Below are 19,322 nucleotides of genomic sequence, written 5' to 3'. Positions count from 1 at the left end.
GACGATAGCTGTCATTTATAACTCTGCAGGCTGGTGAATTATAGTGCCCCTGAGCTCCTTTCTTCAACTCGCTTTCTTTTGAGCTGGCCGCAACACCGCAGGATGGCTTCAGGCCCTAATCTGGTTCCGGCACGGCACGCTGAGCCTTTGGTTAATTCCTCTTCCTGGTGGGAAATGAGAGTTAAATTTGCCCGTCCAGACACCTCCAGCTAGCCTCTCATTGGTTCTCGCTATTCCTGTTCATCTTCCGCAGAAATTGCAAACTGGGCCAAACAGGAGGTTAAAGGGACTGACTCTCCAAGTCGGGAGAGTGTTAGTAAAGCGTCTGGAATGTTGCACCCGAGTACCAGGGGAGGAAAACTGAGACATATTTGAACACGTCTCCCGTTCACACGGTTGATCATACTCTGGGTTCCACATGCATGTTTTAGCTGAAGGAAGAATACCTAAAACCTGGGTAGTTGAAACCCGTGGAATGGGTACCATGCAATATGACTTCAAAGGGTCTTCATTTGCTCACCGAACCTCTCCAATCCTATCACTGCTGCGTTTATGCCCCTGTACACACGCTTGATTCTCTTTTGGAGACATAGCAATCCATAGGTTTTAAGATACTTACTAGTCAGGTACATTCTTAGGCGTTTAATATGCGGTGTTGAGTCCATTTCGTTGAGCAAGGAGTAGCTCTTGTCTATTCCATATTTGGCTTAAGGAACTTGATCTGTGCTCATTTCGATCTCTGGTTATGCAGCATCCCAATTCACCTTTACCCTTAAGCAAGCATAAGTTGGTTTTCTAAATTTGAGACACTGTTCTGTTCTGTAATTCAGTTCCTGTGTAGCCAGGTTTACATTCCGTGTATTACTGATATCTTATGATGTTTCTTTTTCTGTGTGACTTATTTCAGTTAGAATCATCATACCTGAATCCACTCATTGTGCTGCTAAGGGCCTGATGACATAGATTTCATTGCTGAGTGATATTGCTTTGTAAGTAAATACCACAACTTCTTTATCCATTTTTCACTTTCTGCGATGTTGAACTTGTACTGTAAACGAGGTTCTTGTAAACAGAGCCGTTCCAAACTTTGGGGTGGCTGTGTCTTTTTGATTTTAAATTCCCTAAGCCTTAGGACCATAAGTGGCAGTGCCCTAGGCTCTGTTGCTTTGTTTTTTAGATGTTTCAGGAAACACCATACACTTCTCCCGAGTGGTTGTTGGCAATTTACATCCCGCCCATCAGCATAACAAGGCTCCCAGTTCTCCATGGCCTGTCCTGCCTTTCTGGATTTTACACTTTTTTCAGATGGCCCTTTTGACCGGGGGGAAGTGAGACTTCATTGTAGTGCAGATTTCCTTTGCAAGCTTGCTTGGTTGGCCAAAAAGGGCGTATGCGTTTTTTCCTGAATATATTCAGGAAAAAACGCATACGCCCTTTTTGGCCAAGTGCATCATTGTGGACGTTCTGCCTCTTTTCCTATGCTTTCAATGCAATTCCAGTCTACCTCCTGAAATCGGTTTCCTGCAATTCTGCCCTGCTTTCAAGTCCTCTTGGCAGCCTTACTTCAGTCTATTTTTGGACGATAGCTGTCATTTATAACTCTGCAGGTTTGTGAATTACAGTGTCCCTGAGCTCCTTTCTTCAACTCGCTTTCTTGTGAGGTGGCCGCAACACCCCAGGATGGCTTCAGGCCCTAATCTGGTTCCGGCACGGCATGCTGAGCCTTTGGTTATTTCCTCTTCCTGGTGGGAAATGAGAGTTAAATTTGCCCGTCCAGACACCTCCAGCTAGTCTCTGATTGGTTCTCGCTATTCCTGTTCATCTTCCGCAGAAATTGCAAACTGGGCCAAACAGGAGGTTAAAGGCGCTGACTCTCCAAGTGGGGAGAGTGTTAGTAAAGCGTCTGGAATGTTGCACCCGAGTACCAGGGGAGGAAAACTGAGACATATTTGAACACGTCTCCCGTTCACATGGTTGATCATACTTGGGTTCCACATGCATGTTTTAGCTGAAGGAAGAATACCTAAAACCTGGGTAGTTGAAACCCGTGGAATGGGTACCATGCAATATGACTTCAAAGGGTCTTCATTTGCTCACCGAACCTCTCCAATCCTATCACTGCTGCGTTTATGCCCCTGTATACATGCTTGATTCTCTTTCGGAGACATAGCAATCCATAGGTTTTACGATACTTACTAGTCAGGTACATTCTTAGGCGTTTAATATGCGGTGTTGAGTCCATTTCATTGAGCAAGGAGTAGCTCTTGTCTATTCCATATTTGGCTTAAGGAACTTTATCTGTGCTCATTTCAATCTCTGGTTTTATGCAGCACCCCAACTCCCCTTTCCCCTTAAGCAAGCATAAGTTGGTTTTCGAAATTTGAGACCCTGTTCTGTTCTGTAATTCAGTTCCTGTGTAGCCAAGTTTACATTCCGTGTATTACTGATATCTTATGATGTTTCTTTTTCTGTGTGACTTATTTCAGTTAGAATCATCATACCTGAATCCACTCATTGTGCTGCTAAGGGCCTGATGACACAGATTTCATTGCTGAGTGATATTGCTTTGTAAGTAAATACCACAACTTCTTTATCCATTTTTCACTTTCTGCGATGTTGAACTTGTACTGTAAACGAGGTTCTTGTAAACAGAGCCGTTCCAAACTTTAGGGTGGCTGTGTCTTTTTGATTTTAAATTCCCTAAGCTATAGGACGATAAGTGGAAGTGCCCTAGGCTCTGTTGCTTTGTTTTTTAGATGTTTCAGGAAACACCATACACTTCTCCCAAGTGGTTGTTGGCAATTTACATCCCGCCCATCAGCATAACAAGGCTCCCAGTTCTCCATGGCCTGTCCTGCCTTTCTGGATTTTACACTTTTTTCAGATGGCCCTTTTGACCGGGGGGAAGTGAGACTTCATTGTAGTGCAGATTTCCTTTGCAAGCTTGCTTGGTTGGCCAAAAAGGGCGTATGCGTTTTTTCCTGAATATATTCAGGAAAAAACGCATACGCCCTTTTTGGCCAAGTGCATCATTGTGGACGTTCTGCCTCTTTTCCTATGCTTTCAATGCAATTCCAGTCTACCTCCTGAAATCGGTTTCCTGCAATTCTGCCCCGCTTTCAAGTCCTCTTGGCAGCCTTACTTCAGTCTATTTTTGGACGATAGCTGTCATTTATAACTCTGCAGGTTTGTGAATTACAGTGCCCCTGAGCTCCTTTCTTCAACTCGCTTTCTTGTGACCTGGCCGCAACACCGCAGGATGGCTTCAGGCCCTAATCTGGTTCCGGCACGGCACACTGAGCCTTTGGTTATTTCCTCTTCCTGGTGGGAAATGAGAGTTAAATTTGCCCGTCCAGACACCTCCAGCTAGCCTCTCATTGGTTCTCGCTATTCCTGTTCATCTTCCGCAGAAATTGCAAACTGGGCCAAAAAGGAGGTTAAAGGGACTGACTCTCCAAGTGGGGAGAGTGTTAGTAAAGCGTCTGGAATGTTGCACCCGAGTACCAGGGGAGGAAAACTGAGACATATTTGAACACGTCTCCCGTTCACATGGTTGATCATACTTGGGTTCCATATGCATGTTTTAGCTGAAGGAAGAATACCTAAAACCTGGGTAGTTGAAACCCGTGGAATGGATACCATGCAATATGACTTCAAAGGGTCTTCATTTGCTCACCGAACCTCTCCAATCCTATCACTGCTGCGTTTATGCCCCTGTACACATGCTTGATTCTCTTTCGGAGACATAGCAATCCATAGGTTTTAAGATACTTACTAGTCAGGTACATTCTTAGGCGTTTAATATGCGGTGTTGAGTCCATTTCGTTGAGCAAGGAGTAGCTCTTGTCTATTCCATATTTGGCTTAAGGAACTTTATCTGTGCTCATTTCAATCTCTGGTTTTATGCAGCACCCCAACTCACCTTTCCCCTTAAGCAAGCATAAGTTGGTTTTCTAAATTTGAGACCCTGTTCTGTTCTGTAATTCAGTTCCTGTGTAGCCAAGTTTACATTCCGTGTATTACTGATATCTTATGATGTTTCTTTTTCTGTGTGACTTATTTCAGTTAGAATCATCATACCTGAATCCACTCATTGTGCTGCTAAGGGCCTGATGACACAGATTTCATTGCTGAGTGATATTGCTTTGTAAGTAAATACCACAACTTCTTTATCCATTTTTCACTTTCTGCGATGTTGAACTTGTACTGTAAACGAGGTTCTTGTAAACAGAGCCGTTCCAAACTTTGGGGTGGCTGTGTCTTTTCGATTTTGAATTCCCTAAGCTATAGGACCATAAGTGGAAGTGCCCTAGGCTCTGTTGCTTTGTTTTTTAGATGTTTCAGGAAACACCATACACTTCTCCCGAGTGGTTGTTGGCAATTTACATCCCGCCCATCAGCATAACAAGGCTCCCAGTTCTCCATGGCCTGTCCTGCCTTTCTGGATTTTACACTTTTTTCAGATGGCCCTTTTGACCGGGGGGAAGTGAGACTTCATTGTAGTGCAGATTTCCTTTGCAAGCTTGCTTGGTTGGCCAAAAAGGGCGTATGCGTTTTTTCCTGAATATATTCAGGAAAAAACGCATACGCCCTTTTTGGCCAAGTGCATCATTGTGGACGTTCTGCCTCTTTTCCTATGCATTCAATGCAATTCCAGTCTACCTCCTGAAATCGGTTTCCTGCAATTCTGCCCCGCTTTCAAGTCCTCTTGGCAGCCTTACTTCAGTCTATTTTTGGACGATAGCTGTCATTTATAACTCTGCAGGTTTGTGAATTACAGTGCCCCTGAGCTCCTTTCTTCAACTCGCTTTCTTGTGACCTGGCCGCAACACCGCAGGATGGCTTCAGGCCCTAATCTGGTTCCGGCACGGCACGCTGAGCCTTTGGTTATTTCCTCTTCCTGGTGGGAAATGAGAGTTAAATTTGCCCGTCCAGACACCTCCAGCTAGTCTCTCATTGGTTCTCGCTATTCCCGTTCATCTTCCGCAGAAATTGCAAACTGGGCCAAACAGGAGGTTAAAGGGACTGACTCTCCAAGTGGGGAGAGTGTTAGTAAAGCGTCTGGAATGTTGCACCCGAGTACCAGGGGAGGAAAACTGAGACATATTTGAACACGTCTCCCGTTCACATGGTTGATCATACTCTGGGTTCCACATGCATGTTTTAGCTGAAGGAAGAATACCTAAAACCTGGGTAGTTGAAACCCGTGGAATGGGTACCATGCAATATGACTTCAAAGGGTCTTCATTTGCTCACGAACCTCTCCAGTCCTATCACTGCTGCGTTTATGCCCCTGTACACATGCTTGATTCTCTTTCGGAGACATAGCAATCCATAGGTTTTAAGATACTTACTAGTCAGGTACATTCTTAGGCGTTTAATATGCGGTGTTGAGTCCATTTCGTTGAGCAAGGAGTAGCTCTTGTCTATTCCATATTTGGCTTAAGGAACTTTATCTGTGCTCATTTCAATCTCTGGTTTTATGCAGCACCCCAACTCACCTTTCCCCTTAAGCAAGCATAAGTTGGTTTTCTAAATTTGAGACCCTGTTCTGTTCTGTAATTCAGTTCCTGTGTAGCCAAGTTTACATTCCGTGTATTACTGATATCTTATGATGTTTCTTTTTCTGTGTGACTTATTTCAGTTAGAATCATCATACCTGAATCCACTCATTGTGCTGCTAAGGGCCTGATGACACAGATTTCATTGCTGAGTGATATTGCTTTGTAAGTAAATACCAGAACTTCTTTATCCATTTTTCACTTTCTGCGATGTTGAACTTGTACTGTAAACGAGGTTCTTGTAAATAGAGGCGTCCCAAACTTTGGGGTGACTGTGTCTTTTTGATTTTAATTTCCCTAAGCTATAGGACCATAAGTGGAAGTGCCCTAGGCTCTGTTGCTTTGTTTTTTAGATGTTTCAGGAAACACCATACACTTCTCCCGAGTGTCTGTTGGCAATTTACATCCCACCCATCACCATAACAAGGCTCCCAGTTCTCCATGGCCTGTCCTGCCTTTCTGGATTTTACACTTTTTTCAGATGGCCCTTTTGACCGGGGGTGGGGGGGAAGTGAGACTTCATTGTAGTGCAGATTTCCTTTGCAAGCTTGCTTGGTTGGCCAAAAAGGGCGTATGCGTTTTTTCCTGAATATATTCAGGAAAAAACGCATACGCCCTTTTTGGCCAAGTGCATCATTGTGGACGTTTTGCCTCTTTTCCTATGCTTTCAATGCAATTCCAGTCTACCTCCTGAAATCGGTTTCCTGCAATTCTGCCCCGCTTTCAAGTCCTCTTGGCAGCCTTACTGCAGTCTATTTTTGGACGATAGCTGTCATTTATAACTCTGCAGGTTTGTGAATTACAGTGCCCCTGAGCTCCTTTCTTCAACTCGCTTTCTTGTGAGCTGGCCGCAACACCGCAGTATGGCTTCAGGCCCTAATCTGGTTCCGGCACGGCACACTGAGCCTTTGGTTATTTCCACTTCCTGGTGGGAAATGAGAGTTAAATTTGCCCGTCCAGACATCTCCAGCTAGCCTCTCATTGGTTCTCGCTATTCCTGTTCATCTTCCGCAGAAATTGCAAACTGGGCCAAACAGGAGTTTAAAGGGACTGACTCTCCAAGTGGGGAGAGTGTTAGTAAAGCGTCTGGAATGTTGCACCCGAGTACCAGGGGAGGAAAACTGAGACATATTTGAACACGTCTCCCGTTCACATGGTTGATCATACTTGGGTTCCATATGCATGTTTTAGCTGAAGGAAGAATACCTAAAACCTGGGTAGTTGAAACCCGTGGAATGGGTACCATGCAGTATGACTTCAAAGGGTCTTCATTTGCTCACCGAACCTCTCCAATCCTATCACTGCTGCGTTTATGCCCCTGTACACATGCTTGATTCTCTTTCGGAGACATAGCAATCCATAGGTTTTAAGATACTTACTAGTCAGGTACATTCTTAGGCGTTTAATATGCGGTGTTGAGTCCATTTCGTTGAGCAAGGAGTAGCTCTTGTCTATTCCATATTTGGCTTAAGGAACTTTATCTGTGCTCATTTCAATCTCTGGTTTTATGCAGCACCCCAACTCACCTTTCCCCTTAAGCAAGCATAAGTTGGTTTTCGAAATTTGAGACCCTGTTCTGTTCTGTAATTCAGTTCCTGTGTAGCCAAGTTTACATTCCGTGTATTACTGATATCTTATGATGTTTCTTTTTCTGTGTGACTTATTTCAGTTAGAATCATCATACCTGAATCCACTCATTGTGCTGCTAAGGGCCTGATGACACAGATTTCATTGCTGAGTGATATTGATTTGTAAGTAAATACCACAACTTCTTTATCCATTTTTCACTTTCTGCGATGTTGAACTTGTACTGTAAACGAGGTTCTTGTAAACAGAGCCGTTCCAAACTTTGGGGTGGCTGTGTCTTTTTGATTTTGAATTCCCTAAGCTATAGGACCATAAGTGGAAGTGCCCTAGGTTCTGTTGCTTTGTTTTTTAGATGTTTCAGGAAACACCATACACTTCTCCTGAGTGTCTGTTGGTAATTTACATCCCGCCCATCAGCATAACAAGGCTCCCAGTTCTCCATGGCCTGTCCTGCCTTTCTGGATTTTACACTTTTTTCAGATGGCCCTTTTGACCGGGGGGAAGTGAGACTTCATTGTAGTGCAGATTTCCTTTGCAAGCTTGCTTGGTTGGCCAAAAAGGGCGTATGCGTTTTTTCCTGAATATATTCAGGAAAAAACGTATACGCCCTTTTTGGCCAAGTGCATCATTGTGGACGTTCTGCCTCTTTTCCTATGCTTTCAATGCAATTCCAGTCTACCTCCTGAAATCGGTTTCTTGCAATTCTGCCCCGCTTTCAAGTCCTCTTGGCAGCCTTACTTCAGTCTATTTTTGGACGATAGCTGTCATTTATAACTCTGCAGGTTTGTGAATTACAGTGCCCCTGAGCTCCTTTCTTCAACTCGCTTTCTTGTGACCTGGCCGCAACACCGCAGGATGGCTTCAGGCCCTAATCTGGTTGCGGCCCGGCATGCTGAGCCTTTGGTTAATTCCTCTTCCTGGTGGGAAATGAGAGTTAAATTTGCCCGTCCAGACACCTCCAGCTAGCCTCTCATTGGTTCTCGCTATTCCTGTTCATCTTCCGCAGAAATTGCAAACTGGGCCAAACAGGAGGTTAAACGGACTGACTCTCCAAGTGGGGAGAGTGTTAGTAAAGCGTCTGGAATGTTGCACCCGAGTACCAGGGGAGGAAAACTGAGACATATTTGAACACGTCTCCCGATCACATGGTTGATCATACTCTAGGTTCCACATGCATGTTTTAGCTGAAGGAAGAATACCTTAAACCTGGGTATTTGAAACCCGTGGAATGGGTACCATGCAATATGACTTCAAAGGGTCTTCATTTGCTCACCGAACCTCTCCAATCCTATCACTGCTGCGTTTATGCCCCTGTACACATGCTTGATTCTCTTTCGGAAACATAGCAATCCATAGGTTTTAAGATACTTACTAGTCAGATACATTCTTAGGCGTTTAATATGGGGTGTTGAGTCCATTTCGTTGAGCAAGGAGTAGCTCTTGTCTATTCCATATTTGGCTTAAGGAACTTTATCTGTGCTCATTTCAATCTCTGGTTTTATGCAGCACCCCAACTCACCTTTACCCTTAAGCAAGAATAAGTTGGTTTTCTAAATTTGAGACCCTGTTCTGTTCTGTAATTCAGTTCCTGTGTAGCCAAGTTTACATTCCGTGTATTACTGATATCTTATGATGTTTCTTTTTCTGTGTGACTTATTTCAGTTAGAATCATCATACCTGAATCCACTCATTGTGCTGCTAAGGGCCTGATGACACAGATTTCATTGCTGAGTGATATTGCTTTGTAAGTAAATACCACAACTTCTTTATCCATTTTTCACTTTCTGCGATGTTGAACTTGTACTGTAAACGAGGTTCTTGTAAACAGAGCCGTTCCAAACTTTGGGGTGGCTGTGTCTTTTTGATTTTAATTTCCCTAAGCTATAGGACCATAAGTGGAAGTGCCCTAGGTTCTGTTGCTTTGTTTTTTAGATGTTTCAGGAAACACCATACACTTCTCCCGAGTGGTTGTTGGCAATTTACATCCCGCCCATCAGCATAACAAGGCTCCCAGTTCTCCATGGCCTGTCCTGCCTTTCTGGATTTTACACTTTTTTCAGATGGCCCTTTTGACCGGGGGGAAGTGAGACTTCATTGTAGTGCAGATTTCCTTTGCAAGCTTGCTTGGTTGGCCAAAAAGGGCGTATGCGTTTTTTCCTGAATATATTCAGGAAAAAACGCATACGCCCTTTTTGTCCAAGTGCATCATTGTGGACGTTCTGCCTCTTTTCCTATGCTTTCAATGCAATTCCAGTCTACCTCCTGAAATCGGTTTCCTGCAATTCTGCCCCGCTTTCAAGTCCTCTTGGCAGCCTTACTTCAGTCTATTTTTGGACGATAGCTGTCATTTATAACTCTGCAGGTTTGTGAATTACAGTGCCCCTGAGCTCCTTTCTTCAACTCGCTTTCTTTTGAGCTGGCCGCAACACCGCAGGATGGCTTCAGGCCCTAATCTGGTTCCAGTACGGCACGCTGAGCCTTTGGTTATTTCCTCTTCCTGGTGGGAAATGAGTGTTAAATTTGCCCGTCCAGACACCTCCAGCTAGCCTCTCATTGGTTCTCGCTATTCCTGTTCATCTTCCGCAGAAATTGCAAACTGGGCCAAACAGGAGGTTAAAGGAGCTGACTCTCCAAGTGGGGAGAGTGTTAGTAAAGCGTCTGGAATGTTGCACCCGAGTACCAGGGGAGGAAAACTGAGACATATTTGAACACGTCTCCCGTTCACATGGTTGATCATACTTGGGTTCCACATGCATGTTTTAGCTGAAGGAAGAATACCTTAAACCTGGAGAGTTGAGACCCGTGTAATGGGTACCATGCAATATGACTTCAAAGGGTCTTCATTTGCTCACCGAACCTCTCCAATCCTTTCACTGCTGCGTTTATGCCCCTGTACACATGCTTGATTCTCTTTTGGAGACATAGCAATCCATAGGTTTTACGATACTTACTAGTCAGGTACATTCTTAGGTGTTTAATATGCGGTGTTGAGTCCATTTCGTTGAGCAAGGAGTAGCTCTTGTCTATTCCATATTTGACTTAAGGAACTTTATCTGTGCTCATTTCAATCTCTGGTTTTATGCAGCACCCCAACTCACCTTTCCCCTTAAGCAAGCATAAGTTGGTTTTCTAAATTTGAGACCCTGTTCTGTTTTGGAATGCAGTTCCTGTGTAGCCAAGTTTACGTTCCGTGTATTAGTGATATCTTATGATGTTTCTTTTTCTGTGTGACTTATTTCAGTTAGAATCATCGTACCTGAATCTACTCATTATGCTGCTACGGGCCTGATGACATAGATTTCATTGCTGAGTGATACTGCATTGTACGTAAGTACCACAAGTTCTTTATCCATTTTTCACTTTCTGCGATGTTGAACTTGTACTGTAAACGAGGTTCTTGTAAACAGAGCCGTTCCAAACTTTGGGGTGGCTGTGTCTTTTTGATTTTAATTTCCCTAAGCTATAGGACCATAAGTGGAAGTGCCCTAGGCTCTGTTGCTTTGTTTTTTAGATGTTTCAGGAAACACCATACACTTCTCCGGAGTGGTTGTTGGCAATTTACATCCCGCCCATCAGCATAACAAGGCTCCCAGTTCTCCATGGCCTGTCCTGCCTTTCTGGATTTTACACTTTTTTCAGATGGCCCTTTTGACCGGGGGGAAGTGAGACTTCATTGTAGTGCAGATTTCCTTTGCAAGCTTCCTTGGTTGGCCAAAAAGGGCGTATGCGTTTTTTCCTGAATATATTCAGGAAAAAACGCATACGCCCTTTTTGGCCAAGTGCATCATTGTGGACGTTCTGCCTCTTTTCCTATGCTTTCAATGCAATTCCAGTCTACCTCCTGCAATCGGTTTCCTGCAATTCTGCCCCGCTTTCAAGTCCTCTTGGCAGCCTTACTTCAGTCTATTTTTGGACGATAGCTGTCATTTATAACTCTGCAGGTTTGTGAATTACAGTGCCCCTGAGCTCCTTTCTTCAACTCGCTTTCTTTTGAGCTGGCCGCAACACCGCAGGATGGCTTCAGGCCCTAATCTGGCTCCGGAACGGCACGCTGAGCCTTTGGTTATTTCCTCTTCCTGGTGGGAAATGAGTGTTAAATTTGCCCGTCCAGACACCTCCAGCTAGCCTCTAATTGGTTCTCGCTATTCCTGTTCATCTTCCACAGAAATTGCAAACTGGGCCAAACATGAGGTTAAAGGCGCTGACTCTCCAAGTGGGGAGAGTGTTAGTAAAGCGTCTGGAATGTTGCACCCGAGTACCAGGGGAGGAAAACTGAGACATATTTGAACACGTCTCCCGTTCACATGGTTGATCATACTTGGGTTCCACATGCATGTTTTAGCTGAAGGAAGAATACCTTAAACCTGGAGAGTTGAGACCCGTGTAATGGGTACCATGCAATATGACTTCAAAGGGTCTTCATTTGCTCACCGAACCTCTCCAATCCTATCACTGCTGCGTTTATGCCCCTGTACACATGCTTGATTCTCTTTTGGAGACATAGCAATCCATAGGTTTTACGATACTTACTAGTCAGGTACATTCTTAGGCGTTTAATATGCGGTGTTGAGTCCATTTCGTTGAGCAAGGAGTAGCTCTTGTCTATTCCATATTTGACTTAAGGAACTTTATCTGTGCTCATTTCAATCTCTGGTTTTATGCAGCACCCCACCTCACCTTTTCCCTTAAGCAAGCATAAGTTGGTTTTCTAAATTTGAGACCCTGTTCTGTTCTGTAATTCAGTTCCTGTGTAGCCAAGTTTACATTCCGTGTATTACTGATATCTTATGATGTTTCTTTTTCTGTGTGACTTATTTCAGTTAGAATCATCATACCTGAATCCACTCATTGTCATGCTAACGGCTTGATGACATAGATTTCATTGCTGAGTGATATTGCTTTGTAAGTAAATACCACAACTTCTTTATCCATTTTTCACTTTCTGTGATGTTGAACTTGTACTGTAAACGAGGTTGTTGTAAACAGAGGCGTCCCAAACTTTGGGGTGGCTGTGTCTTTTTGATTTTAATTTCCCTAAGCTATAGGACCATAAGTGGAAGTGCCCTAGGTTCTGTTGCTTTGTTTTTTAGATGTTTCAGGAAACACCATACACTTCTCCCGTGTGGTTGTTGGCAATTTACATCCCGCCCATCAGCATAACAAGGCTCCCAGTTCTCCATGGACTGTCCTGCCTTTCTGGATTTTACACTTTTTTCAGATGGCCCTTTTGACCGGGGGGAAGTGAGACTTCATTGTAGTGCAGATTTCCTTTGCAAGCTTGCTTGGTTGGCCAAAAAGTGCGTATGCGTTTTTTCCTGAATATATTCAGGAAAAAACGCATACGCCCTTTTTGGCCAAGTGCATCATTGTGGACGTTCTGCCTCTTTTCCTATGCTTTCAGTGCAATTCCAGTCTACCTCCTGAAATCGGTTTCCTGCAATTCTGCCCCGCTTTCAAGTCCTCTTGGCAGCCTTACTTCAGTCTATTTTTGGACGATAGCTGTCATTTATAACTCTGCTGGTTTGTCAATTGCAGTGTCCCTGAGCTCCTTTCTTCAACTCGCTTTCTTTTGAGCTGGCCGCAACACCGCAGGATGGCTTCAGGCCCTAATCTGGCTCCGGTACGGCACGTTGAGCCTTTGGTTATTTCCTCTGCCTGGTGGGAAATGAGAGTTAAATTTGCCCGTCCAGACACCTCCAGCTAGCCTCTCATTGGTTCTCGCTATTCCTGTTCATCTTCCGCAGAAATTGCAAACTGGGCCAAACAGGAGGTTAAAGGGACTGACTCTCCAAGTCGGGAGAGTGTTAGTAAAGCGTCTGGAATGTTGTACCCGAGTACCAGGGTACGAAAACTGAGACATATTTGAACACGTCTCCCGATCACATGGTTGATCATACTCTAGGTTCCACATGCATGTTATAGCTGAAGGAAGAATACCTTAAACCTGGGTAGTTGAAACCTGTGGAATGGGTACCATGCAATATGACTTCAAAGGGTCTTCATTTGCTCACCGAACCTCTCCAATCCTATCACTGCTGCGTTTATGCCCCTGTACACATGCTTGATTCTCTTTCAGAGACATAGCAATCCATAGGTTTAAAGATACTTACTAGTCAGATACATTCTTAGGCGTTTAATATGGGGTGTTGAGTCCATTTCGTTGAGCAAGGAGTAGCTCTTGTCTATTCCATATTTGGCTTAAGGAACTTTATCTGTGCTCATTTCAATCTCTGGTTTTATGCAGCACCCCAACTCACCTTTACCCTTAAGCAAGAATAAGTTGGTTTTCTAGATTTGAGACCCTGTTCTGTTCTGTAATTCAGTTCCTGTGTAGCCAAGTTTACATTCCGTGTATTACTGATATCTTATGATGTTTCTTTTTCTGTGTGACTTATTTCAGTTAGAATCATCATACCTGAATCCACTCATTGTGCTGCTAAGGGCCTGATGACACAGATTTCATTGCTGAGTGATATTGCTTTGTAAGTAAATACCACAACTTCTTTATCCATTTTTCACTTTCTGCGATGTTGAACTTGTACTGTAAACGAGGTTCTTGTAAACAGAGCCGTTCCAAACTTTGGGGTGGCTGTGTCTTTTTGATTTTAATTTCCCTAAGCTATAGGACCATAAGTGGAAGTGCCCTAGGTTCTGTTGCTTTGTTTTTTCGATGTTTCAGGAAACACCATACACTTCTCCCGAGTGGTTGTTGGCAATTTACATCCCGCCCATCAGCATAACAAGTCTCCCAGTTCTCCATGGCCTGTCCTGCCTTTCTGGATTTTACACTTTTTTCAGATGGCCCTTTTGACCGGGGGGAAGTGAGACTTCATTGTAGTGCAGATTTCCTTTGCAAGCTTGCTTGGTTGGCCAAAAAGGGCGTATGCGTTTTTTCCTGAATATATTCAGGAAAAAACGCATACGCCCTTTTTGGCCAAGTGCATCATTGTGGACGTTCTGCCTCTTTTCCTATGCTTTCAATGCAATTCCAGTCTACCTCCTGAAATTGGTTTCCTGCAATTCTGCCCCGCTTTCAAGTCCTCTTGGCAGCCTTACTTCAGTCTATTTTTGGACGATAGCTGTCATTTATAACTCTGCAGGTTTGAGAATTACAGTGCCCCTGAGCTCCTTTCTTCAACTCGCTTTCTTTTGAGCTGGCCGCAACACCGCAGGATGGCTTCAGGCCCTAATCTGGTTCCGGTACGGCACGCTGAGCCTTTGGTTATTTCCTCTTCCTGTTGGGAAATGAGAGTTAAATTTGCCCGTCCAGACACCTCCACCTAGTCTCTCATTGGTTCTCGCTATTCCTGTTCATCTTCCGCAGAAATTGCAAACTGTGCCAAACAGGAGGTTAAAGGCGCTGACTCTCCAAGTGGGGAGAGTGTTAGTAAAGCGTCTGGAATGTTGCACCCGAGTACCAGGGGAGGAAAACTGAGACATATTTGAACACGTCTCCCGATCACATGGTTGATCATACTCTGGGTTCCACATGCATGTTTTAGCTGAAGGAAGAATACCTAAAACCTGGGTAGTTGAAACCCGTGGAATGGGTACCATGCAATATGACTTCAAAGGGTCTTCATTTGCTCACCGAACCTCTCCAATCCTATCACTGCTGCGTTTATGCCCCTGTACACATGCTTGATTCTCTTTTGGAGACATAGCAATCCATAGGTTTTACGATACTTACTAGTCAGGTACATTCTTAGGCGTTTAATATGCGGTGTTGAGTCCATTTCGTTGAGCAAGGAGTAGCTCTTGTCTATTCCATATTTGACTTAAGGAACTTTATCTGTGCTCATTTCAATCTCTGGTTTTATGCAGCACCCCACCTCACCTTTACCCTTAAGCAAGCATAAGTTGGTATTCTAAATTTGAGACCCTGTTCTGTTCTGTAATTCAGTTCCTGTGTAGCCAAGTTTACATTCCGTGTATTACTGATATCTTATGATGTTTCTTTTTCTGTGTGACTTATTTCAGTTAGAATCATCATACCTGAATCCACTCATTGTTCTGCTAAAGGCCTGATGACATAGATTTCATTGCTGAGTGATATTGCTTTGTAAGTAAATACCACAACTTCTTTATCCATTTTTCACTTTCTGCGATGTTGAACTTGTACTGTAAATGAGGTTCTTGTAAACAGAGGCGTCCCAAACTTTGGGGTGGCTGTGTCTTTTTGATTTTAATTTCCCTAAGCTATAGGACCATAAGTGGCAGTGCCCTAGGCTCTGTTGCTTTGTGTTTTAGATGTTTCAGGAAACACCATACACTTCTCCCGAGTGTCTGTTGGCAATTTACATCCCGCCCATCAGCATAACAAGGCTCCCAGTTCTCCATGGCCTGTCCTGCCTTTCTGGATTTTACACTTTTTTCAGATGGCCCTTTTGACCGGGGGTAAGTGAGACTTCATTGTAGTGCAGATTTCCTTTGCAAGCTTGCTTGGTTGGCCAAAAAGGGCGTATGCGTTTTTTCCTGAATATATTCAGGAAAAAACGCATACGCCCTTTTTGGCCAAGTGCATCATTGTGGACGTTCTGCCTCTTTTCCTATGCTTTCAATGCAATTCCAGTCTACCTCCTGAAATCGGTTTCCTGCAATTCTACCCCGCTTTCAAGTCCTCTTGGCAGCCTTACTTCAGTCTATTTTTGGACGATAGCTGTCATTTATAACTCTGCAGGTTTGTGAATTACAGTGCCCCTGAGCTCCTTTCTTCAACTCGCTTTCTTTTGAGCTGGCCGCAACACCGCAGGATGGCTTCAGGCCCTAATCTGGTTCCGGTACGGCACGCTGAGCCTTTGGTTAATTCCTCTTCCTGGTGGGAAATGAGAGTTAAATTTGCCCGTCCAGACACCTCCAGCTAGCCTCTCATTGGTTCTCGCTATTCCTGTTCATCTTCCGCAGAAATTGCAAACTGGGCCAAACAGGAGGTTAAAGGGACTGACTCTCCAAGTGGGGAGAGTGTTAGTAAAGCGTCTGGAATGTTGCACCCGAGTACCAGGGGAGGAAAACTGAGACATATTTGAACACGTCTCCCGATCACATGGTTGATCATACTCTAGGTTCCACATGCATGTTTTAGCTGAAGGAAGAATACCTTAAACCTGGGTAGTTGAAACCTGTGGAATGGGTACCATGCAATATGACTTCAAAGGGTCTTCATTTGCTCACCGAACCTCTCCAATCCTAGCACTGCTGCGTTTATGCCCCTGTACACATGCTTGATTCTCTTTCGGAGACATAGCAATCCATAGGTTTTAAGATACTTACTAGTCAGGTACATTCTTAGGCGTTTAATATGGGGTGTTGAGTCCATTTCGTTGAGCAAGGAGTAGCTCTTGTCTATTCCATATTTGGCTTAAGGAACTTTATCTGTGCTCATTTCAATCTCTGGTTTTATGCAGCAACCCAACTCACCTTTACCCTTAAGCAAGAATAAGTTGGTTTTCTAAATTTGAGACCCTGTTCTGTTCTGTAATTCAGTTGCTGTGTAGCCACGTTTACATTCCGTGTATTACTGATATCTTATGATGTTTCTTTTTCTGTGTGACTTATTTCAGTTAGAATCATCATACCTGAATCCACTCATTGTGCTGCTAAGGGCCTGATGACACAGATTTCATTGCTGAGTGATATTGCTTTGTAAGTAAATACCACATCTTCTTTATCCATTTTTCACTTTCTGCGATGTTGAACTTGTACTGTAAACGAGGTTCTTGTAAACAGAGCCGTTCCAAACTTTGGGGTGGCTGTGTCTTTTTGATTTTGAATTCCCTAAGCTATAGGACCATAAGTGGAAGTGCCCTAGGCTCTGTTGCTTTGTTTTTTAGATGTTTCAGGAAACACCATACACTTCTCCCGAGTGTCTGTTGGCAATTTACATCCCGCCCATCAGCATAACAAGGCTCCCAGTTCTCCATGGCCTGTCCTGCCTTTCTGGATTTTACACTTTTTTCAGATGGCCCTTTTGACCGGGGGGAAGTGAGACTTCATTGTAGTGCAGATTTCCTTTGCAAGCTTGCTTGGTTGGCCAAAAAGGGCGTATGCGTTTTTTCCTGAATATATTCAGGAAAAAACGCATACGCCCTTTTTGGCCAAGTGCATCATTGTGGACGTTCTGCCTCTTTTCCTATGCTTTCAATGCAATTCCAGTCTACCTCCTGAAATCGGTTTCCTGCAATTCTGCCCCGCTTTCAAGTCCTCTTGGCAGCCTTACTTCAGTCTATTTTTGGACGATAGCTGTCATTTATAACTCTGCAGGTTTGTGAATTACAGTGCCCCTGAGCTCCTTTCTTCAACTCGCTTTCTTTTGAGCTGGCCGCAACACCGCAGGATGGCTTCAGGCCCTAATCTGGTTCCGGTACGGCACGCTGAGCCTTTGGTTAATTCCTCTTCCTGGTGGGAAATGAGAGTTAAATTTTCCCGTCCAGACACCTCCAGCTAGCCTCTCATTGGTTCTCGCTATTCCTGTTCATCTTCCGCAGAAATTGCAAACTGGGCCAAACAGGAGGTTAAAGGGACTGACTCTCCAAGTCGGGAGAGTGTTAGTAAAGCGTCTGGAATGTTGCACCCGAGTACCAGGGGAGGAAAACTGAGACATATTTGAACACGTCTCCCGTTCACATGGTTGATCATACTCTGTGTTCCACATGCATGTTTAAGCTGAAGGAAGAATACCTTAAACATGGAGAGTTGAGACCCGTGTAATGGGTACCATGCAATATGACTTCAAAGGGTCTTCATTTGCTCACCGAACCTCTCCAATCCTATCAGTGCTGCGTTTATGCCCCTGTACACACGCTTGATTCTCTTTTGGAGACATAGCAATCCATAGGTTTTAAGATACTTACTAGTCAGGTACATTCTTAGGCGTTTAATATGGGGTGTTGAGTCCATTTCATTGAGCAAGGAGTAGCTCTTGTCTATTCCATATTTGGCTTAAGGAACTTTATCTGTGCTCATTTCAATCTCTGGTTTTATGCAGCACCCCAACTCACCTTTACCCTTAAGCAAGAATAAGTTGGTTTTCTAAATTTGAGACCCTGTTCTGTTCTGTAATTCAGTTCCTGTGTAGCCAAGTTTACATTCCGTGTATTACTGATATCTTATGATGTTTCTTTTTCTGTGTGACTTATTTCAGTTAGAATCATCATACCTGAATCCACTCATTGTGCTGCTAAGGGCCTGATGACACAGATTTCATTGCTGAGTGATATTGCTTTGTAAGTAAATACCACAACTTCTTTATCCATTTTTCACTTTCTGCGATGTTGAACTTGTACTGTACACGAGGTTCTTGTAAACAGAGCCGTTCCAAACCTTGGGGTGGCTGTGTCTTTTTGATTTTAATTTCCCTAAGCTATAGGACCATAAGTGGAAGTGCCCTAGGCTCTGTTGCTTTGTTTTTTAGATGTTTCAGGAAACACCATACACTTCTCCGGAGTGGCTGTTGGCAATTTACATCCCGCCCATCAGCATAACAAGGCTCCCAGTTCTCCATGGCCTGTCCTGTCTTTCTGGATTTTACACTTTTTTCAGATGGCCCTTTTGACCGGGGGGAAGTGAGACTTCATTGTAGTGCAGATTTCCTTTGCAAGCTTGCTGGGTTGGCCAAAAAGGGCGTATGCGTTTTTTCCTGAATATATTCAGGAAAAAACGCATACGCCCTTTTTGGCCAAGTGCATCATTGTGGACGTTCTGCCTCTTTTCCTATGCTTTCAGTGCAATTCCAGTCTACCTCCTGAAATCGGTTTCCTGCAATTCTGCCCCGCTTTCAAGTCCTCTTGGCAGCCTTACTTCAGTATATTTTTGGACGATAGCTGTCATTTATAACTCTGCAGGTTTGTGAATTACAGTGCCCCTGAGCTCCTTTCTTCAACTCGCTTTCTTTTGAGCTGGCCGCAACACCACAGCATGGCTTCAGGCCCTAATCTGGTTCCGGCACGGCACGCTGAGCCTTTGGTTATTTCCTCTTCCTGGTGGGAAATGAGAGTTAAATTTGCCCGTCCAGACACCTCCAGCTAGCCTCTCATTGGTTCTCGCTATTCCTGTTCATCTTCCGCAGAAATTGCAAACTGGGCCAAACAGGAGGTTAAAGGGACTGTCTCTCCAAGTCGGGAGAGTGTTAGTAAAGCGTCTGGAATGTTGCACCCGAGTACCAGGGTACGAAAACTG

Source organism: Delphinus delphis, chromosome 12 (genome assembly GCF_949987515.2).
Source record: "Delphinus delphis chromosome 12, mDelDel1.2, whole genome shotgun sequence".
Classification (NCBI taxonomy): Eukaryota; Metazoa; Chordata; class Mammalia; order Artiodactyla; family Delphinidae; genus Delphinus; species Delphinus delphis.
Note: the sequence above shows the minus strand (reverse complement) of the source record.